Source organism: Cornus florida, unplaced genomic scaffold (assembly GCF_030987335.1).
Source record: "Cornus florida cultivar Cherokee Brave unplaced genomic scaffold, ASM3098733v1 CherokeeBrave_3.0.0_Hap2_Chr11, whole genome shotgun sequence".
NCBI lineage: Eukaryota > Viridiplantae > Streptophyta > Magnoliopsida > Cornales > Cornaceae > Cornus > Cornus florida.
Genome location: NW_026775581.1, coordinates 52,509,721 through 52,534,128, shown reverse-complemented (window position 1 = coordinate 52,534,128; position 24,408 = coordinate 52,509,721). Strand labels below are relative to the sequence as shown.

Below are 24,408 nucleotides of genomic sequence, written 5' to 3'. Positions count from 1 at the left end.
TTGCATTCAAATGATCAGTTACAAAATCTATGTATTTTCTTTTTTGTTTAATTAATGATTAGGAATGGTAAACAATGACAATATGAATTTTTATCATGCTTGAATAAAATGAATGTTCGACAGAGTATGGTTCAGAAGGAAGAGTGTCCACTAAAGGTGATATCTATAGCTATGGAATAATGTTGTTGGAGACATTCACAAGAAAAAACCCCAGAAATGAAATATTCACTGAAGAATTAAGTCTGAGGCAATGGATGAGTGCATCACTTCCCCACAAAATAATAGAAGTCATTGATAAAGGTTTGTTGACAGCAGGAGGAGATGAAATGAGTTCCACACAAGGCATTTTTGTATCTATTATTGAATTAGGGTTGGAGTGTTCCAGAGACCTACCCGAAGAAAGAAATGACATAAAAGAAGTGGTGGCTAAACTGGATAAGATCAAATTGCAACTGCTTTGCAACTAAGGTTTCCTGATGTGTGTTTCCGTTTTTGCCGTGCACACGACATTAATGTTCTAAGATGCAAGTGCTCGTGTTTATTTCTTTAATTCCACAAATTGGTGTTGTGTATAGCTCTAGTGAAGATGTGTGGTTTGTTTTTGTTGTTTTCTCTTGTTGCCTAGCTAGCTAGCAGGCATTCTTGGTTCTTTTTCTCTGTTTCGGTTGTTGGGACATTTTACCTTGTAATGTACCTTGTGTTTTTCTTTCCTGTGTTGATTGAATCCATAATCTTTCCTCCTAAACAACAACTTAGGAGAAGTCATTAATTGGCATCCTCACTTCTTTGACAACCTAATTGACATCGTTAATTGGAAGAGTTGTTGATATATGATCTTAATCTATTAATTTTACGGCTTCTTAACGGATTGTGTTCGAAAATTGTAAGAGCTATTCAAATGAATTCTTATCTGAAAAACAGAAAGATAAATATTGAGTATTTATTATAGTTATACAAAATAAATAAATAATAAAAAGATGAAATTATATTTCTCAGTCCTTTTCACATCAAAATCCTTAAAAATAAGGATATTTTAACCATGCTGCAATTCAATCCAACAAGAAAAACCGCATATGGTTAGCAACCAAGAGCAGTATCTAGAACAATTTTGTGGGAGAGATGCAAGGTATTCATTGAGATGTCCCAAAAAGCGTGGGACAATGCAAGGTATTCATATCAATGGTGACTAGCCAAAGCTCCCATAAGAATTTCCTGTTACAACAGACTCGAAGTTACAACAATCTTATTCTGAGGCCTCAAGACCAAATAATATTTAGATAGTTCATTAACAAGAAGCGAAATTCACTTCCTTTAATTTTGATCTGTAAAATTTGACACAGAAAGGTATTCATTGGGATGTCCCAAAAAGTGTGGGACAATGGGATATTAGTTTCATTTACACAAGCAGCAAGCTGCAGAAGTAGCTGAATTGACCGTTGAAATAAGAACGCTCTGCAATATATTTCTTTTTCCTAGGTGATTGAGGCAAACAAGACATAAGGTTTCTTGCAAGATGATGCAATGAATAAAATTAAAGGGCTATACAATTATCCAAAACATTGATAGAAGAATAAGTATTTACTGAATCTGAAGATGCAAGTTAAGATCATTTTTAAACAAATGTATTTCATTACCTATTGAATTCATAGAAGATACAACTAGCAATTTTTGTCATATACATGCATAGAATGGATGTATAAATATTACCCTCTTATGTCTAGTAACTAAAATAATAATAATAATAATAATAATAAAAGTGATCGAATATCACCTATCAAATTTGTCTTTTAGAGAATAAAAATCATCTATTATCAAATCAACCAACCATCTTGAAAACTTGTCTATCAATTAGTATAATCACAACAAATATAAATAAATAAAATAGCATAAAACACACCAAATAAAAAACATCGAAGTCATCCAAAAGTTAACAAGCTCATAGCACCAAGATCTTAATAGATTTTAATAAAACACATGGAGAAACACATTGATACATACTCGATTTTAGCCAAAGTTATTCATCAACTGAGCTTGAACATTTGATGAATCTTAATCATAAAATGAACCAGTTTAACGATTACCAAACATAAAAAAGAAAATTTTATTACTTAAGCCAACATATGCACATCCCTCAATTTTGAGACTTTTCAAGAACTCAAAATTTGAGGTTTTGGAGATACAATTGTTTGCAACCAAGTTTAACGATTACCAAACTTAAGATACTAAAATTGTGTCTATGCTAGGTCCAATAAATCTACAAAATAATTAGGTTAATTTAATAGCAAGTCAAGTGACCAAGTGATTAAAGGATGGCTTTCAGGTTTTACTGCTTGAGGATTTGTGAATTCTTTAAAAGAGATTTCCTCCTAGAGGGTAGGTCAGAGGTCAGTGTGGAACTTTATAAAGAAGAAGATTAATCACATAAATATAGCTAAAATGGGAGGGAAGAACACCATCTATAAATGAATAAGTGGATATAGTCAATCTTCAAGGCCACCAACTACAAAAATTTGACGAGTAGAATGCATATATATTAAAAGAAGAGAAAAGCCATGTATGAGACTATAGAAAAAAAAAACACATGAGCTTGCTTTGCTTATGTCATTCTGTTGCGATATATGTTGGGCCGGTAGTGACCTCCATCCTCCATGCACCATATTTCAAGAAGTGGAAATTTTTTTATTACAAAACTGTGAAGGACTCCAGACATGGACAATAATGTATTGAAAAAAATTTGGGCCACGTAACAAATCTCCACCTTAGCTCGAATTACACCAAGTTCCACAATCTCCAGCTACTCATTTTGCATCCTTCACTTGCCCCTAAGAGCCTCAGCAACTGCAGACACCAATCAAGTCCACACGATGTCTAAACTTGATAGTAGGAACAACCTTAGTCATCATATCCTCCAAATTCTCTGTTGTTCTAATTTTTCTCACTGCAACAACAACCCGCACAATCACGTCTCTGATGAAGTGCAACCTGACATCAGTGTGCTTGCTCCTCTCATGGAACATATGAGTTTTAGTCAGAGTATGGTACTCTGGCTGTCGCAAAACACAATTAAATCATCATGCTGCAAGCCCAAATCACCAACCAAACCTTTCAGCCATATAGCTTCCTTCACTGCCTCTGTAATTGCCATGTACTCAACCACAATAGTAGACAGTGCAACTATGGACTGCAAAGTTGTCTTCCAACCGATCACATTCCCACAAAGAGTAAAGATATACCATGTCAAGGACGTGTTCCTATCAAAATCTCCAGCATAATCCGAATCAACATATCCAAAAACACTCTCAATCGTGTCACTGCCTTGTTCATAGTACTACGCCAACCTCTACAATGCCTTACAAGTACCGCAATATCCACTTTACACCTGCTAATGGACCTTCCCAATTCTATCCATATATCTGCTGACTACACTCACTGCATCTGAAATGATTGGCCTAGTGCATATGCTACCAACTACACTAGCATAAGGAACACGAGACATGTGATCCACCTCCTCCTCGGTCTATGGTGACAATCCTGCCAAAAGTCTAAATGGAGTACTCATAGGCTTTGATGCTTGTGTACCTCCGTTTTGCACATTCTCTGTCCTAGCTTGTTCAAGAGTTTTAACTTCTGGTTTATGAGTTAGTCACTGAAGAATTACTGCGGAAGCCTTATCTTTTATGATATTAATATGATTTTTTGTTTCTATATTGTCCAATAATTCAATCTTGCATATGGCTCGCGTACTAGATCACTTGAACGATACTTGAGTCTAGAGCAATTGAATCAATGAAAAATCTGTCACAGATCCCTACAAGATATAGAAATCACACAATATGAATACGGAGTATATATAAGATACAAAATCTGTAAGAATGCGAAAATATATACAATATATATATATAAAAAAGATACGTATACGGTAAGAATGAGAAAACATATAACATTAAATATATATAATAAAGATTGATGAAGGACTTTGTTGGTGTTTGGAGGAGTTCAGCAACTGGGGCAGATCGTTTGGTTTTTAACAGTAGTCTTGTGAGAAATGTGAAGTTTTATGATGGGGGTCAGTAATCAAGATGATTCCATCTTGTCTTAGAATTTAGAATTTATTTTGTTCCCTTAATTTTGTATCTGTTTGTCAATCTTTTTTAAAATGATCGCATCTTTGTTTTGGTGATTCTGTAGTTAATTACATTTTCATGATCAAATTGTATGCTCTGAGTTTAAGACTTGGCGGCAGTATGTTGGTAATTTCAGTGTTGAAGACTTAATCAAGTTGTAACATTCATTTTAAGTCTTGAGGTCTTTTGATAAACCAGTTTAACACTTAAAATTGAGCATATTAAGTGGATTTGTAATTAAGTGCATTTCACAAAGTAATTTTGGTGTCACTAAAAAATATATTTCACTTGAAATGAGTCAATTTTCAAGTGAATGAAACTTCATAATTGAATTTGCTCAATGATGATTTGTTTAAAGTTTTCAATAAACTAAACAAATTTCTCTTGAGAAAACGAGAAGAAAATGCAACTTCTTATAATCTTCAGCACCTAAATTTCAATTTTATAAAACAGAACTTAAATACTGTCCTTGATTGAGTTGATAGAAAACATTTTCAATAATATATATATATATATATAGAAGACTCTGAATCGATGAATGCACACATTATGATAATTAAATTGTTAGATTGGTTGATGTGTTTTTGAAAAGGACATCGATTTCTGATCCGGTTTTTCTCACATCATGCTTAATATTGAGTTGTACAATGGTATATGTGGTTTATTCATTGACACGTTATATACAGGGTTTTTCACAATTAAAGTAATTTTAAACAATATTGTTTATAGCACTTCTATTACTAATTTTACAACACTACTTTTTTGATGGAGTGTTACTATATTTGATAATAAGAAGACTTTAAAAAGGAGGAGCAAATTGTCTTCACAGAAAATAAAAAGATAAAATTGTCTAAAAGAAACTTATAGAAACATTACTCAGAACTTTGTAAAAAAAAAAAAATCAAAACTTTTGTTTATACTGTTTAAAAATACTTATTTTGTAAATAAGCTCAAAGAGAGGAAAAAAAAATATATAAAAAATAAAATAAAATAAAATAAAATAAGAAAAGAAGAAATTATACTAACATCCCCTCATCTTCAATAAATATACAAGACCTTTATCACCACACATTTTTGTTATATAGTGATTACCAAAAAAATATGTTTAATTATATGCTAATCTCTATGTGCGAGTCTTTCGAGCTATGGGAAGAAAGGGAAACTAAAGTGTTATGATACCAAGATGGCAAAAATGCCAATAACAACAATAGTATCATACAAGCTAATTTTTTTAGTTCTCAGTTGATAAATGACAAATTTTACATCCAATACTTGTATAAGTTATTAAAGTACTTCTCAATTTTGTTCCTAATAATCGTATTTTATTAAAGCTTGCAAGATTTAATTTAGTTGAAATAGTACATTTACGTTTTTGGGATGACATTTAGTGTGGGGATCGGTCCCTTGCTATCACATTCCTTAAACTTTATAGGATTGCTATTGATAGGCACGCCATGGCGGTTGACTTCTATCGCATTGATAGTGGAAGAACGTTATGGGATGTACGTTTCATGAGATTGTTTCAGGATTGGGAGATGGAGGATGCATTTGGTATTTTGGAGCTATTGGTACCATCAGGAGATAGCTGAGGAGGATTCTGATTTTTGTTTTTGGGTTTCATCTGCACATTGACGTTTCGATGCTCTATCGTTTTGTTGTTGTCTTATGGATGCTCTTGGACAGTCCTCCTGATGGAGGGCAATTTGGCATACAAGTGCTCCTCTCAAAGTAGCATTTTTAGGACAATCTTTAGGGAGAAGACAGATCGTGGTCAACTGGTGCTTTATGTGCAAAAATGATGAGGAAACGGTCGATCACCTTCTTTTACATTGCCTAGTCGCCCGAAATTGTTGGCTTTTGTTTGTGGGTTTGTTTGGGATTCATTGGGTTATGTCACGGTCTGCTAGAGCCTTGATTGAGGTTTGGAGAGGTTGTATTGTGGGGACTCAAGTTCGAGATTCTTGGAGGGCTACTCCATTGTGCATTTGGTGGTGTCTATGGCTTGAAAGAAATAGGAGATCCTTTGAAGGAAAGGAAAACAATATCGAGTCGTTGAAGTTCTCCATTCTTAGCACTCTTTTTTTGGTTGGGTTCTAGGAAGAAATTGTAAATCCTTGAATGACCTTGTAGAGTTTTTGGATTTATTGAGAGTTTAGAGGTCCTATTTAGCCTTGTGATTCTTTTGAAGGACGTGAATTCTTACTTATCAAAAAAATATATATGTGGTACATTTTTTTATTAATTTTTATCAAGGTAATAATGATATATCTTTCTCAAGGTGGAATAAAGGTATTCAATATTTATAATAAAAAAAAAATTAAAAGAATTGCTCAAGGAAAATTAATTTTTCAATAACTTTTTTTTACCACTTTTCTTTTTATATGTAACTCATCATTTCCTATTCTCCATGTCTTTTCTTTGTCATATCAATTTTTCATTTCTATTTATTTCAGTTGCATTTTAATCATTTTTTGGATTATATTTTCCTCAATAAATATATTAAGACTAATATTAAAAAAAAATACTACAATTGATTTATAATTTATTCAAATTTTAATTACACAGTTCTATTTTAGTCCCCATATCAAAATATCTAGCTCTGCTTCAACCAATCTTGCAATAAGCTATCTGGAAAAATATCCCATATGCTTAATTCTTAGGTTCTAGACAAACCCATGGTGGGTAATTTCAAAAATTCTAGACAATCATAAGCAATGGAAAATGAAGGACCTTTGGCCTGATAGTATAACCTCATATCCTCAAATAAAACGTTTGTTATTTGTTGTTACGTTAAACCATTTTATTTCAAGTAAAACGCGCTGTTTCTTTTGATTTTTCAACTAAAACGCAGCATAAGGTCTTCCGACCCATTGAAATTTATTTTTTCTTGTTTGATTGAATAAAAAGCTTTATGTCATTTACTTATTAATTTGCCATCTTGCTGCATCATAGTACGTTCCTTCTTTAAGTAACACTTAAAAAAATAAAAAATGGATTTCAGATGGCCATCTTAGTAACTTTTATCCATTATTTTTATATAAAAAATAATAATAAAATAAAGGAAAAAAAGAAAAAGAATCCAAAGTTTAATAGATTTAATTTTCATAATTATTGCTATCACAATACTGTTTGTTATTTGTAGTTACATTGCATTTGAAAGCACCGAATTGACGCTTTAGATTTATAACTGGTGAAAATTTAATTAAAACTTGAAACTAAATTTTCCCAATTCTAAATTTTAAACACCAATTCATTGCTCTCAAATATAGCTTTAATGAAGTTCACTTAAATATATATATATATATATATATAGTATTAGCCATGGCACTGTCAACCCCAAATTTGTACATTACTCATTTTCTATTTTTCTAGGATAGATCTCACTCAAAGACGACTTGAATTGCGGCTTCATTCTAACCAAAGCCGGTCAAGATTTGTACACTTCTCGTTTTCCCTTTTTCTAGATTTCTTTTATGCAGGGTGTGTTGTGCAGTTCAAGTGATGCACTCATCAGTGTGTGTGTGTGTGTAACCTTGAGGGAAGATATTTGATATATGGAGAGGTTTGGCAGCGCCTTGCTACTATTAGTGCTTCAGCTACTGCAGTCTTGCACGGTTTGTCGTGCCATGTTTTCGTCGAACTACACCAATGAGTCTGCTCTTCTTGCTTTCAAGTCCGCAATCACGTTCGACCCCAACAACGTTTTGGGGAGTAACTGGACTGAAACAACCAACTTTTGCCAATGGGTTGGGGTCTCATGTAGCTGCCGACACAGGCAGAGAGTCACAGCTTTGTAGCTTTATGGCATTGGACTCAATGGCACCATCTCCCCTCGTGGGTAACCTCCCCTTCCTCGGGGAGCTGCGTCTTGTTGCTAACAATTTTCGTGGTCCACTTATTCACAAGATCAGCCATTTCCGTCGCTTGAAGGTACTCATATTGGATCATAACTACTTAGAAGGGGATGATCCCTACAAGTTTACACCACTGCGGACAGCTTCAAGTCATATCAATGGCAGGGAATGAATTTACTGGCAGCATACCCAAAGAATTGAGTACCTTGTCTAGGAGGAAACAACCTCACAGGTACAATTCCATCTTTCTTTGCAAACATATCAAGCTTAAAGCGGCTTGGTTTGGAAGAAAACAAGTTTCATGGCAATATTCCTAATGTGATACGTAATGTTCCAAGTTTCGAAGGAATTAATGTCGGTAGAAATTATCTCACTGGGTCAGTTCCTCCATTTTTATTCAACATCTCCTCTATCCAACGAGTTCATTTAGATTATAATGACCTTTCCGGAAATCTTCCCTTGAGCAGTACTTCTTGGCTTTCTAATCTTGAATTTCTTACCCTTGGAGAAAATCAACTGAGTGGAAACATCCTTTCCTATCTGTCCAATTTTTCAATGCTCACTATTTTAGATTTTAGTGGCAACCAGTTCACTGGAACAGTACCCGCCAGTCTAGGCTACTTAGAATCACTGACAACACTTAATCTAGAGAGTAACCAGTTAAATATAGAACCGAGAAGTCAGGAACTTAGTTTTATCACTTCTTTGACAAGCTTGAAATCCTTGAAAAGGTTGTTTATACGTGATAATCCATTCCACGGTGTCTTACCAGATTCTTTTGGAAATATTTCTAGTTCCCTCCTCATGTTTGATGCATATAATTGCCAACTAATGGGTCGAATTCCTAAGGGAATTGGTTCCTTTAAAAACTTGACTTATCTTGAGTGGCAACAATTTCAACGGATCCATTCCGTCTACAATCTTTTTTTGATAAGTGGATCCATTCCGTCTACAATTGAGGGTATGAAAGAGCAACAAAAATTGTACCTTGATGATAACAAGCTTGAAGGATCCATTCCAAAGGAGATTTGTAGTTTGCGCAACTTGGGAGAAATTAGTCTCCATAACAATAACCTCTCCGGATCAGTCCCTGCATGCATCGGAAATGTTAGTAGGTTGCAGAGGTTATTCTTGGATTCTAATTCATTGAACTCGTCAATACCATTGAGTTTATGGAACTTGGATGATCTCTTGTTCTTGAATTTATCATTCAATTCGTTAACCCTAGATCCCAACATTCGAGCACTAAAGTCACTTGAAGCCATAGATTTGTCTTGGAACCAAATCTCAGGTAACATTCCAAGCACTTTGGGAGACTTTCAGAGTCTAAATTCTATCAACTTGCCAGGGAATTCATTTTCAGGACCCATACCTGATTCATTTGCCAACTTGATAACACTAGCTTTCATGGACCTCTCCCACAACAACCTATCTGGTTCTATACCCAAGTCTCTAGAGGCACTTTCACATCTCAAATATTTGAATCTCTCTTACAATAAGCTATCAGGGGAGATTCCAAGTGGAGGTCCTTTTGCAAATTTTACAGTGGAATCTTTTATAAAGAATGAAGCACTTTGTGGGCAACCAACTTTACAAGTTCCGCCATGCTCAAGTTCAAGAACTAAACATTTTCCTTACAAATATGTCCTTCCAGCCATTGTTGCATCAGTGGCAATCTTCATTGCTCTATTGTATATGATGCTCAGAAAATATTTTTTGATAAGTGTGATGCTCAGAAAATATTTCCGAGCCGGAAGAACAAACTATTGCTTGTTTCCTTGGGGGTCTTCGGTCCAAAATTGGTGACATTGTCTAATTGCAACCTTATTGGCTTATTAATGATGTTTGTAAGCTTGCACTCAAGGTGGAACGCCAACATAAGAAGAAAGGACATGGTTATCGATCATCTTCAAGACAAGGAGGCTCTTCTAGCAGTGGAAGTTCTTCTAGTACGTTCAAGGTCCTCTTCTGTGTCTAGAACACCAATCCAAAAATCAGTCCCTAAACATGATAGTGTGACTAGTTCAGCACGTCCTAGTTCCCGTCAAAACATTTAAGGCCAAGGATTTGGTCACATAGCCTCCGAGTGTCCTAACAGCAAGATAGTTGCCTTAGTTGAAGAGGTGGTGGAAGAGGAGTCCGAAAAAGAATTTTTCCATAATGAAGATTCGGAAAATGAAGATGAAATCACCTATGCAGACCAAGGAGTGTGTTTAGTCAACCTTAGAAGTATGAATGCAACCCATATAGAAGAGGTGCCAAAGGAAGATTCATCCAGCTCTATTGAAGAATTTAAAGAAGGTGAAATAATTTTTGGAGATCAAGAACAGCCCCGAGTCATTCCTCAAAAAGAGTGCAATGTGATTTTTGATGAAATAATTTGTGAAAATGTTGTGACCACAAAAACAATGAAAGAGTGAGAGAAGCTTGAAGTCTAACCTTTGATGCATTCATTTTTATGTGAGTTTCATGATGACATTCCTACGTTGGCATGCAAGGAGTTGAAAGACCATCAATTTCACTTTATTGACATAATTTGGGAAGAGTTCTTGAGCGTGATACAATTAAGCGGAGTACATTGAAAGCAAAAATAAAGATTCAAATATTAATTAATGGTAAGTGCTCAACCAAGTTTGCCAAATCTGTTGAACTTCAAATGAGAGCATTGACAACTCATTTTCATTATGCAAGGGTAATATTTGTTGGTACAAAAAGATTAATATCTTTTACTCTAGTGCGGAAACGAAGAAAGAAGATAAGGAAAATTATTATCGGGATTTATGATGATTTTTTTCTTTCCAAACTCGAGGACGAGTTTTCATCAACCAGGGGAGTATGACACCGGAGCATCCTTTGCCAAAGCCCAACCAACTCAAGGTTACTCTTGGACTATATTTTTCAGAAAACATAGAATGCAGATTTGGATCAACTTTGAAGCCCAGCCAAGAACACTCCCGAAAGAATTTGTTGCAGAGCCAGCTATGGTTGGAAAGATCTAGAAGTCTACTTTCCAATGCAAAAAAACAGTGCACAATTTGGACATTCCTAGAAGGAGATATGGCTTTTTTGGTTAAAGGCATTTTTGCTGACTGAAAATTCTGCACTTGGAAATTAGACACTTGTTGTTTTAGACTCTCTTCTCGGTTCCAGCTCCTTTTGATTTGTTTCCAAGTTTATTATTCTGATTTTTAGAACTTCTTTTGATCGAGTTTCAAGTCCTTAAGTCTTTAATTAAGTCTAGTAAGTTGTGAGTCAAAGAAGTCTCATGTCTTTTCATTTTCTTTGCTTGGTTTTTTGAGTAATTTGTTTTGGAAATCTACCGATTGCTGGAGGGTTGTTCCATACTTCTATTTAAGCTGCTATTGGTGTATTAGAAGGGAGTTTTTAATGAATTTGAATGATATTTGAGCCTTTGGCTTTTAAGGAGTTCTTGTTATCCTTACTCTGTATCCCTTTGGTGGATTCCATTGGGTGGTGAGTAATTCTATCTTTCTTGTTCACTTGTGTTACCTCGTATTTCTCCACAATTTTCCGACGTCAAATTGGTATCAGAGTATGACACCGGAGCGTCCCTTGCCAAAACCGAACCAACTCAAGGTTACTTGGACTATATTTTCAGAAAAAGCAGAATGCAGATTTGGGTCAACTTTGAAGAACACCTCTCCCTTTACACTTGATCAAATAAAAATAGAAGTCACATTCCCCAGTCCCCACTCTTTCTCTATTACTTGTAAGATAGCAAGACTAAATACTAACAAAGATTTGAAATACAGACAAATTTCAGCATAAGATGAAGACTGCTGAGGCCAAATTTTCATCATTCAGTGATGAAATTTTCAATTAACAATAAAAATCAAACCTTAAATCCTCAACAACTGAAATTCCAAATGGAATTTTAACGTGATATAGTCATTCCAAATCCTAAATAGACGATGTTTTAACACAAATTATAACTATCGCTCCTAAAAAATAGAGAAGTCATCGTAGTAGGGCTTCAAAAACCGAAATCATTTTATTATGGTATGAAAGACAAAAAGAAAATTACCTTTCAAAAAAAAAAAAAAAAAGGCAAGAAGAAAATTTTACCTGAGATTGAGTACCAAATTGGGATTGGCTTATTGAAATCAATCTATAGATGCTTTTGCATTGCTCAAAAACTGCGAACCCTGTAAATAAAAGCAATTAGTCAAGAGATTCTACATAGGAGACAAACCACAATCAATGAAATAAACAACAAAACCTTCTTTGTATTAAATTTTTTTTCTGCAAACTTATTTAGAAACAAAAGACAGAAATTAGACACACAAAAACCACATGAAATCATCTATGAGGTTTAGGCAGTGATAATATTCCGTATGGAATTGTCACCATGTGAAAACAATTGCAGAAAGAAAAATTAGGCAATAAGCACACTAGTCACAATTTATACTGATTTGATTCAGAACTACACAAAATCTATGAAAATATGCATGCTTAGGAACTTCAACTCTTCTCGACCTCTGGTTGCCAAATTTAATAGTAAATTGTCATTGAGATGATAAAAAGACCCCTGTATAAAAAAAAATCATGCATTTCTTATGCCTTACTAAATCTGTATCCAAAACAATTTTAAGAAGGAAAACAAATCTTACAGAAACATAGTATATATGTGCATAATATAAAGGCATCTATATATGATCAATCTGACAAGAAAACATAACAAAAACTCTAACAAAATTACTCAATCCTATATTGAGATTATTTGGAGCTAATGTTGCTAACCCTAACTTTGTAGGCTAGATATACAAAAATGCTTACAAAATAAATAGATTTAATCTGAACAAAATAACAATATTGAAGGACCAAGAAAGGGGGAATTGTTCTAAACTGATTTTTAATGACTTCTAAAATTAAAATATGACTTGTGTGTAAACTTGAATTGACAAAACTAGGGTCTATGTACACATGCAATGTGTGGTTGTTTGATGAAAGTCCTAAATGAAACCCTAGTTGTCACCAACTGTTTGTTAAAAATTAAAATGCCAATGAAGAATGAAGAGCAATCACAAGGCCAGATTTATGAGGTAAAACCCCTAGAATACGGGAAACATCCTCGAGGCATTAAAGCCTAGCTCAAAATTCCACTGTGAGTAAAATTGAGCACCACACATACACTTTCACTCACGGCACCCCAGTGATTAAATTTTCACTCACAATATCAACTAAGAAAGATAAATGAAGCACTCAAGCAGATTGAGATAAGATTCACAATACAACTAGCTTGAAGGGTTAGAGCAGTAACACTTACTGAAGCTGCTGTTACCACAGTCTGACGTTTGAGTAGTGAGAACATGAGACAGCCTCAGTTGCTTCTTGATGATGGCTTGAACAGCTATGCATTGATGATTTACACATGCTCACATCAAGATGGGACTCAGATTTGTATGTGGAACACTTGACAGCTTCATCGGAGACTTAATAGCAGAAAATAGACACTAATGGCTAGGTTTACTAGGTGAGATTTTGATGCAGCCTTACCATTTACTGGTGTAGCCCCGGACTAGGCTTAGAATGAGATTTGTGACTTGCTTAGCCCAGAAATTGACTCAAAAGACCAGATATGAAGAAAGAGTTCACCTCATGATCTTGATAGCAGCTGTGACTAAAATCTGCAGCTTAGCATGCTAAATATATGCAGTTTAGACACTAGCAGACATTCTATTCTGACAAATGAAGATAACAGTTTTTCAAAACCAGAACTGATGTAAAGACACTAGCAGCATACACTATGGTCATAAATACTGATATGATGCATATTGAGCTCACAGCTTAAAATGAGATAGCTCAAATTGGATTTTGACATTAAATGTGCATACCCTAGTAGTACATAGACCAACAAATATGTAGTTAATAGATCATAGCTATACTTATTGTTAGATAGTTAGAGAGTTTGGGTCTTATTGTACTGTAGGCTTTACTGTAGGCTTAAGGGCTATTTTGTAATCATGCTATTTCAATATAATATTGGAGTGGTGTAGAATCTCAAGTTGAGCTTTCTATTCCACGATTATATTATTTCTCTTCTCTTCTTCTTCTCCACTTCTGCTCTCACTAACCCTAGAAACACCATCTCACCATCTTTAACTTGGAATCAGAGCCAAATCAAACTCTCCAACTATCTAACACTTATAATGGTGGATCCGAGGATGGTTGTTATGGCATGTGATTGTTGGAACCCTATCAAACCAATATCAAAGCAGTCACTTCACCATCCCACTTTAATCATATTTAATCAAACCAAACTGCAAAACATGAGACTCGCTATCAGAGGCTAAAACTCCATCGCTTCACGCCAAGAGAAAGAACACATCTTTCCTTCAACTTTTCAAATAGTTAAAAAGAAACTGAATACTCCAATCCAAATTTTATTTTGAATATGTAAAACATAGGGAATGTCTTTCAAAGTTTCCCAATCTACATTTTAGGTTAATTTGTCATTTTAACGAGTAACTCTATTGTCCAAAATACAAAATCCATTCAACTGTATAAGCCCCAACCCAATTCCCCAATAGGTAAATTCAATCCAACAAAAATACAAGTAAAAAAGAAAGTAAGAAAAATCGAACTCCAACAAATATCAGACTCACTCCAAAGAGAAATCTCAATTTCTTCACCCAAATCATGTAATGATCAGTAATAATTCAAATTCATGCTCTGATTCAAAGCATTTGATTCAAAACATAGAATTTCAAACTCAAACTTAACTCAAACCTAAAATAGTACAAGAGATGAAGATAGAGACTCAGATAAGTTCAATTTTGTCACCCAATTTGTGCAATTTTCAGTAAAAACCCAAAATTCAGGCCGTAAGTCCAAAGTTTTGAATCAATACACATAATGGAAGGCAAGAATCCTAGTAGGACTGGGTACGTGGAAACTTATCCTAAGGGGTTGGGACGAGTTCTGCAAACACATTAGTTTCAAAGTTAGGAGCGGAAGGCATGTCAGGTTTTGGGAGGACAAATGGTGTGGGGACTTTGCTTTGGCTCGTAGGTTTCCTCGTCTCTTCAGGAATTCTATGAACAAACATGTGAGAGGGTGACTTAGAATGTGCAGTTTTGTTTAGAGTTCCGTGATTGGGAATGTTTCGAATTACAGATTTCTGTTAGAATATCACTAGGACACTTGAAATTAGTTCCCACAGGGGTGTTAGTTCCCACAGGGGTGTTATAGTCTTTTCATTATTTCTGTACTCTTGTATATATATATAAGATATTACCGTGAGAAAGGAGTGGGCTTTTCTTCTAAAATAAAGTTCCCCAAACCATGTCTATTGTATTGCCAGGTGGTGGATGGTGTGGGCATGGACAAGATCGTGTGGGTGGATGGGTACCTCGAGAGGGTGGTTTGAGGTTCAAAGTCTTATGGATCTTCCTGTCCCCACTTTTCCTTGGAAAGCTATTTGGAGGATGAAAGCTCCCTTGAACGTGGCATTTTTCTCTTATTCTGTTACCCTGGGGATTAACCTCACCCTTGACAACCTTAGAAGGAGACGTCATATTGTGGTAAACTGGTGTTGCATGTGTAAGAAGTTGGATGAATCTGTAAATCATCTTCTGCTTCATTACCTAGGGGAGAGGAAAGTTTGGTCTATGTTTTTGGTTGCTTTTGGTCTAGCTTTAGTTTTTCAAGAATGCATGGTGGACACGTTAGAATCTTGGAAAATGTATATAGTGGAGAGCTAAGTCAGAGATGCTTGGAGGGCCACTCCCTTTTGTTTATGGTGGGGTTTGTGGTGTGAGATGAATAGAGATCCTTCGAGTGAGAGGAGTCTCCTATTTGGTCTCGAATACAATATAGAAATTTTATTTTTTAAAAAATAAATAATTAAATAAAACACATAATTTAAAAAATAAAATAAAATAAAATAAAAACTCAAATCAAACCTAAAAAGTATAGTAGAGGAAAAGAAAGACGTTTCATTTTTTTTTTTGATAAGTGAAAAAATGGATACTCACACACAGCTAGTTTTCTCACCTGATGGATAAAACCGATGAGACCTGCCATAGCCACCCACACCTACAAGTAGAGCTTCCAAATCATCTTTATTAGCTGCCCTATATAGTTCTGGATCAGCCAACGAAACAACTTCTTTGGTAGACAAGTCTCAAGTTTATGGCAGAAAAATGACAAAGAGGCTATACTTCAATTGTTGTTGAGGCCCTGAGGGATGAAACTAATATTGACAAAGTTTCTATCATTCCCATTGTGGGCATGGGAGGTGTTGTTAAGACAACTCTCGCTTTGATGGTTTATGATAACGAACGTCTGGAAGGTCGTTTGATCTCAAGGAGTGGGTCTGTGTTTCTAATGATTATGATGTTATTAAGAGTAGCAAATACAATTCTTGAGGCGGGCACTTCAAAAACTCATAATTTCGAGACTCAAAATATGCTTCAAGTGAAAATAAAGGAGTGCATGCCAGGGAAAAGATTTCTTCAAGATTTGGATGATGTTTGGAATGAGAAGTATGCATTGCGAGAGTTCCGACAACATCCTTTTACGTTTGGAGCACATGGGAAAAAAAATTATTATCACAACTAGCCATGGAAACGTTGCATCAACCATTAGTCTGTCTCCGAGTTACCCTCTGAATGAGCGTTCGAAAGATGAGTGTCTTTCTTTATTTGCTCAACTTTCACTCCGGAGACGAAACTTTAATGCACATCCAGATCTCAAAGTTATAAGTGAGGAAATAGTGAGTAAATGTATTGAATAGCGAGATATGGGATTTACTTGAACAAAAAAGTCATATTCTTCGAACTCTTAGACTAAGTTATCATCATCTCCCATCTCAGTTGAAGAAATGCAAGCTTATTGTGTGAGATCGTTGAGCTATTTTTGTCGTGGATGGCGGTAGGTCTTGATGATGAATGGTTTGATGATATATTATCAAGGTCATTTTTCCAAAAATCACATGATTTGTTTATGATGCATGATGCCATGACCTTCTAAATGATCTAGCTCTGTATGTTGCTGAGGATATGTGCTCTTTAGGCTGGAAAAGTTGGAAGGTGATAAGCAATTTGAAATTCCTAAACGAACTAGACCCTTTTCATTTATTCATGAAGAATATGAAGTCCTTCAAAAGTTCAAGCCTCTTTATAAAGTGTTGTCTAGTTATGCCATAACTGGGCTACCCGACTCAGTTGGTGATTTTAAACATATGACATATCTTAATTTATCAATCAAACAGTTAACACGCAACTTTGAAGAACTTTGTGTGTTGCCATCAAAAATTGGAAATTTAATTAACCTACACTATCTTGACATTACTGGTAGTATATCCTGGAAGAGGCTACTTTTTACATCCTGGAAGAGGCTACTTTTTACATCCTGGAAGAGGCTACTTATCAAACAAGATTTTGCTTGATTTATTTCTAAAGTTACAATGTGTAAGGGTGCTGTCTTTGTCTAGTTATGCCATAACTGAGCTACCGGACTCGGTTGGTGATTTGAAACATCTAAGGTATCTTAATTTATCAGGGACTTCAATCAAATGGTTAACTGAATCGGTGAGTACTCTCTAAACTTTAGAAACACTATTATTGCAAAGAGCTTTGTATGTTGCCATCAAAAATTGGAAATTTAATTAACCTACACAATCTTGACATTGCTGGTAGTCTGCAATTATGAGAGAGGTGCTCAGAGATTGGTAGATTGATGAATTTGCAAGAACTGTCAGAATTCCTTGTTTGCAAACATAATGGGCCAGGACTAAAAGACTTGAGAAATCTAAGTCTTTTATGGGGAAGTATTTATACTACAGAATTGCAAAATGTATAAAGTTCGAGATGCAAATGAGACGAATTTAAGGGCTAAGCAGGACCTCGAAGAATTAGAGTTAGCATGGTGTAGTGAGTTCAACTATTTTCGAAATGAAACTTGAAATGGATGTACTTGACAAGCTACAATCTCACAGGAATTGTGAAACAAATCATTTCAAGCGTAACAGCAGGAGTTGTGCAGCGTGTGAAACAAGTTGGGAAGAGTTTTCTTACTAGGAGGAGTGGTGCTACCTTGAAATTCTGCCTCGCGTCACAAAATTTGAGTAACCAAATCGTGAAGCAAATCATCCAAATCGTAAACAAGTCGATGAGATCCTCCATTAACACCACGAGCATCTCAAGGATCGGCCGTAGAAAGATCCCTACAACCTCCATCGATCATTTGTGAAACCAATTAGCAATCAACAAAGGAAGAGATCGTCGGTGGCCACTGCAAGAGACTTCTTTTTAGAAGGAGGCGGTGGTTTAGTGGTGAGTTTAGCCTTCTCAGGAGGGTTCTTGACGGAATACGAAATCTAGGCTTAGAGTTAGGGTAGGGTTTAAGGGATGAAGGAATGAGGAATGGAGAAGAAGAGAGAGGAGAGTAGCGTCATTGGAGAAGAAGTGCAGGGGTTTCGGTTGGATTGCTGAGGTAACGGGCGAAAATCCTCTGAAGTGAATTCCGATGCGGTCCCATTGCGCGATTTAAGGCCTTGTTTGACTTGGCCCAAAAAAATAGGGCAACTAACTGAACAGTGAACTTAACGCTTGGCCAAAAAAAAAAAAAATCTGAAAAAATTGAAAACCTCTTTATTTTTTTTGTAAGAATACAATAAAGGATTATTTTAGAACAGAAGGTATATTTCATTTCGAATTAAGCCATAAGAAACTTCGGAATTCTGAAATGAATCAATTAAAAAATTAGTTAAGAGGTCATTACCAATATGATTTCTCTCGGATTAAATGGTCTAGATAAATACCACAAAGGGCAAATTGGCGCCTTGTTCTCTTTCATTGTTGTTCCAATTTCTTTGGCAACTTCTCTTCACCCCTTTCATTACTTTTCTCCTTCCCTTTTCGTTTTCTTTCATTATTTCTTTTTTAACTTCTTGAATCAAAACCCTAATTCCTCTCTCCTTTACTTCTGGTTCCATCAAAAGCATGGTGTATTATTGCTTTTTAATTTCTTTTTTATTCAAAACCCTAATTCCTCCCTCCTTTCCTTTTCATTCTATGAAAATCTTATATTTTTTTATTTTTTTCTTTCCTTTTTTGAATCAAAATCCATATTGTAGTCTTTGCTTGCATTTTTATTTTGCAATTCCTTCTTTGAATCAAATCCCGACGGTCATTAGATTCAGTTAACAATACCTATTACCAAATTGGAGATATATTTTAGAATTTGAGATTTATAACCTTCAAAATTTGGCAATGATTTCCTTCCACAAATAGTTGATTCTTCAAGAAGATTCTCCTCTACATCTATAGGAAATAAAACTACACGTAGCTGGTAAGGCTTAATAAATGTTATTAATGTTGTGTATTTAATAGTATGTTCATTTATTGTTCAAAATACGGTGAACATTGTAGATTTAGAACTGAAATTATGAGATTTAGAACTGAAATTATGATTCTTTGATTTGTCATTTGTTACTGTAAATTATGATATTTTCACTTGAAATTGACATTGATTAAGGGGTTTATTTGTAGGGTTTTGTTCTATAATCTTCAATAAACCATTCTAGCAGATCTGAAATCTTCCATAATTGATTATTCGAACAAAGTTGGCTTCATTAGGTACCAATGTGTTATCGAAAAATTTTGGTATTAAATGTACGTGGCAATTACAAATTTCACATGTTATTATTTGATATTTATGAAAGAAAAAAAAAAATGGCAAAGTTTAATATTAATTGCCACATTCATCACCTTCACTATCAAAAGAATGTATTCACATAGTGCTGAATAACTAATGTCACACATAAATGTAGCCTAAAAAATCAGTCGATGCTAAGGACGAGACGTCGACCATCCCCCAATCGGTCGACGTGTAGCCATTTCATGTCGATCGAGAGCCTATATACATTTAAAAAAAAAAAAAAAAATCACACTCACCACCTTCACCATCGAAATTAGGTATTCACATAATGCTAACTAACTAATGTCACACATAAATCTAGCCCAAAAAATTGGAGGTACCTCACTAAGATACAAATGCTCTCTGTTCCCTGCACGTATTCCACGTTGCTTTGAAGGATATCATACCGTGCTTCCATTGTATTAAATTTTTTGACTAACTAATGGCAAGGTATAAAAGAATTGATGAATTTCCTCAAGTCAGTTTATAAATAACAACATAATAATATGTTGAAATGAGTTATACTTATATGCGACATTAATTTTTCAGTACTATGTGAATATATTATTTTGAGGGTGAAAGTGGTGATCGAACAAATGACAAACAATACCAAACTTTGTCAAGTCTTTTAAAGTTAGCCTAAATGACTTCAACCTTGGGATGAAACTCTTTAAATTAACATATGAAACTGTGTTTTTGAAAGTAACAGACTGTTTTATTTTTAACTTAAATTTTTTAACTACAACAGAGCTATTTCTAGTTAAAAAAAAAAAAATGGATACTCTATTTTTGTTGGGCACTATTTTTTGGCCCTTTTCATTATTTTGGTAAATATCTAGTATTTTGTTTGTTGTCACAAGTTATACTAACTGACTCTAACCTTCTGATGGAACTTTTGTTTGTTGTAGGATTCATATTTAAGTTATACTGATAGACAATGACTTAACTGCCAATAATGTGAGAACAAGCATTCCAATCGTTGTCGAAATCTGTGTGTGTGTGTGAGCTTTAAGCCATTAATAATTTAACATGAGCATTTTTTCATCCTTTTATGTGAAATACTTTTTGAAATGGAGATATTTTATAGGGGCATAATTTTAATGAAAATTTCATATAATATGTGTATTATATTGTTTTGTTCCTGCCTTTAAAATTTCTAATAATTTGAAAATATTAGTAATGATGTATGATGAGATTGCATATTCATTTACATGCCTTTTTTTATATATTCTTTAATGTGATGTTAGATAAAGCTCCACAAACGATTATTACCGACCAAGATGCAGCAATGGCAAAAGCGTTGGCACAAGTTATGCCGAGGACGAGACATCTACTTTGCACGTGGCATATCATGGCAAATGCATAGAAGCATGTAGGCACCTATTTTTAGGAATGATAAAAGGATTAAAAGTGTGCTGAGTCAATTCATGTATTGTTATGATGATGAGGATGATTTTTGTATACAATGGGATGTAATATTAAGGGACTACAATGTTGTTGGTAATACATGGTTGAACAATTTGTTTAGTTTGAGAGAAAAATGAGACTATCCAATTGTTAAACATTGGTTCATCACTGGAATGTGGATAACACAGCTGAGTGAAAGTCTAAATAGTTGCTTGAAAAAGTACTTAACCAGGAAAATGATTATTCTGGATTTCTTCATATACCTTGACAGGCTATTGTCTGACAAACGCCACAAAGAATATCAAGCTAAGTATGGTTTACTCAGTAAGCTACCTAGACTTAAACAAATTTATCCAATTCTAAAGCAAGTGGGCAACATGTACACATTGAAGATATTTAAACTTTTCCAGGACCAATTCATAGAAGCTTGTGTGGTTACTACCGTGGTAGGAACAACTTTAGATGAAAATGTATCTGTTCATGGCGGTAATATGGATTGGAGTATGACAAGGTGGGATGATGGCTTTCTAAGTTGTTGGTGCTGGAAATATGCAATGGATGGTATTTTATGCAGCCATGTATTTAAAGTTTTTAAAGACGATACTCATTATTTTAATGAATTACCTTCTATGTATATGCTAAAAAGTTGGATGAGAAAAGCTACAGATGGCAGCGTACAAGACATCCGTGGATGTGAAGTTATTGTTAATCCTAAACTTAAAGTACGCAAAAGGTATAGGATCTTATGTCATTTTTTATAGAAATCAACTCATTTACATCCGAGAAAGAAGATGTATTCAATAATTTGATGGTAAAAAGGATGAAATGGAAAAGGAAACACATTAGTATTGAAGGACAATGTTCCGATGTGTAAGAAGAGGCAACCAATTCATCTTTATCCACTGAAAGAATTAATAATCATGAACATAATGAAACTATCAATCGGCAAGCCACAATCGGAAGTAATGCCAAGGGTATAAAGAATAAAGAAATAGGTGGTAAGGAACCAAGGCACAGAGCGAAGAATAACTTTGAAGAATCCATGCAGAGAAAAAAAAAAAAAAAAAAAAAAAAAAAAAAAAAAAAGACTATTCGAGACGAAAGGTTAATTTATTTTATTTATTATTATTTGATAATTTAATTGTTCACTATATGTCATTAACATTTTGATATTGGCAATATCCTAATTATGTTTTTACAATGAATAAATCTATTGTTTTCTATAAATCAAATGGCAACAAGAGTGTCTGTGCAGAGGTAGGTGACAGTGGTACCGTACAACCTATTACATATGTTCTTTATGTTAAATCAAAACCTTAATTTTTAATTTTTTTTATATTATTAAATTTTTCAGTACGATAAACTCTTAACTAACAATGTTCATATTAAAATAAGGGTTATGACATTCCTAGCGACGCCACTTCGATTCACGAAGATTGTCACCCATCTGCAACTTTACAATCTGAAACAAATATCGACCAAATGGCATACTGTCCTAGCACTAACTTCAGTCATCCCAGGACTCCATCAACTGAACAGGTATAAACAAACTTTTATTCTCAACTAGCTACATAAAAATTAAGTTGAACATTATTTCATACTTTTGAAATCCACCCGCTAATGAACATTGACAATATATTAGCAGGGGACTTCATCTATTTCGTATCATGAATGCCGATTCTTATATTACCTTGTAAGTTTATCTCCTATAAAATTTTTGCTCACGCAATATATTCTAAATACAGATGTTTTAACTTTTCATTAATTAACGTATGTACAAACATTATTTTTGTATGATCCATTCTAAGGATGTTGATCACACTAGTGCTTAACGTAATTCGACACCACTATCTGAGGAGACAATATCCGAGATTAATCCTCGAGCTCGGCAAAAACTGTTTTGAGTTAAGAAATTCTTGACAATAATTAATTTTGTATTTATTTTGTTTGTCTTTCATGTTGAAGTTGATCACACTATTGTTACTTGTATGCCGATCAAAAATTGATGGCTTGACTTTATATGTGATGATGTATAGGTATGCTATGGTGGATGGATCAACTCTCTTTTTGGTATAAAAAATATATCCCCATTTGTGTAAATGTATGGATAACTTGTTGGAGGTATTTTTTGTGTTTTGTATGTGTAATATGAAATGGATGATATGTAAGTTTTTCCAATCTATGAATAAAAGAATTATATTACCTATATGATTTTAATTAAGGGGCATTTATGTCAATTCATATATGTGAATGTTTATATGTCGTTTAGTTCATTTTGTTTGTGATTTGGGACAGGTTTTAAATCATATTCAGGGTCACAAGTGGACCGAATAAGATGTCAATGGCCTAAGAAACATAAACAGGGTCAATATTCCAAAACTGGCAGGTTTCGATTAACGGTTAGTTACCTCTTGCATCTGCCGATAGAAAATTGTCAGACAGTGTTGTTGACCTAAAAGGTCATTTAAAGACCATCTAATGATTTTGATGATTATAAACCATTAAAAGTGTTCTCGAACTAATGTTTACATTAAGTATACAGATTAATAAGATCAGATACATGCAGAGCAATTATATACAAACATGTATAAACAAACAAGATGACAAAATCATTTCAGAACGAATCAAGATTACCTCAAAGCTCAAAGCGATCAAAGTCAAGGATTGAAGAAAAGGGGTAGATATATTGGTGAGTGTTTATGACTCTTGTCAAAGTAATTTATGAATCCATCTGAAGCTCATATCTATAGATTCATGCATTCACTCCAAAAAAGCATTCCAATGATTATTAAGATCTTACATTTTAAAAAAATAAAAAAAATAAAAAAAAAAAACCTCTTTTTTTAGATCGTATAACCGGTTAGGAAAAACCATCTAACCGAGTAGCTGAATGGATACATCTTGTAACCGGTTAGGAAGAACCATCTAACCAAGTAGTTGAATGGACAGAATGAAACCATCTGTGAAAAGCACCTTGTAACCGGTTAGGAAGATTAATCTAACCGATCAGCGAAATGGACAGAATGCAGCTTGTATAACTTGAAGTAACATGTAACCAGTTAGGAAGAAACTTGTAACTGAGTAGTTGCACTAAGGCAGAAAATAACTCACTTCAAAATATAATTGTTGTAACCGGTTAGGAAGAAGCTTGTAACCGAGTAGTTACACCGAGACAGAAAAGAGCTCACTTCATATATAAATGTTGTAACCGGTAAGGAAGAAACTTGTAATTGAGTAATTAGCTGTAATACCCCTAATTTTCAAAAGGATAGTCTCGGTATTTTGTTTAATTGTTTTCTTTTCATTAATTGTTTTATTTAATGTTTTAATTGGTTTAATTGTGTTCTGTAAATTCTTTA

At 34.3% G+C, this 24,408-nt stretch overlaps 1 long non-coding RNA gene across 3 annotated transcripts; it reads right to left on the bottom strand.

Annotated features, from left to right (window-relative positions):
- Positions 1-926: 926 nt before the first annotated feature.
- Positions 927-18,918, bottom strand: LOC132280732 (uncharacterized). Of its 3 annotated transcripts, none has more exons than XR_009471684.1 (4): positions 13,266-18,918; positions 12,065-12,144; positions 8,966-9,068; positions 927-1,212 (listed from the first exon to the last, which is right to left on the bottom strand). It is a non-coding gene; the product is annotated as an uncharacterized LOC132280732 (long non-coding RNA). The 3 variants fall into 3 exon arrangements; XR_009471682.1 differs by lacking the exon at positions 927-1,212 and adding an exon at positions 2,444-3,808 and having other exon boundaries at positions 13,266-18,755; XR_009471683.1 differs by lacking the exons at positions 927-1,212; positions 8,966-9,068 and adding an exon at positions 2,444-3,808 and having other exon boundaries at positions 13,266-18,732.
- Positions 18,919-24,408: the final 5,490 nt, after the last annotated feature.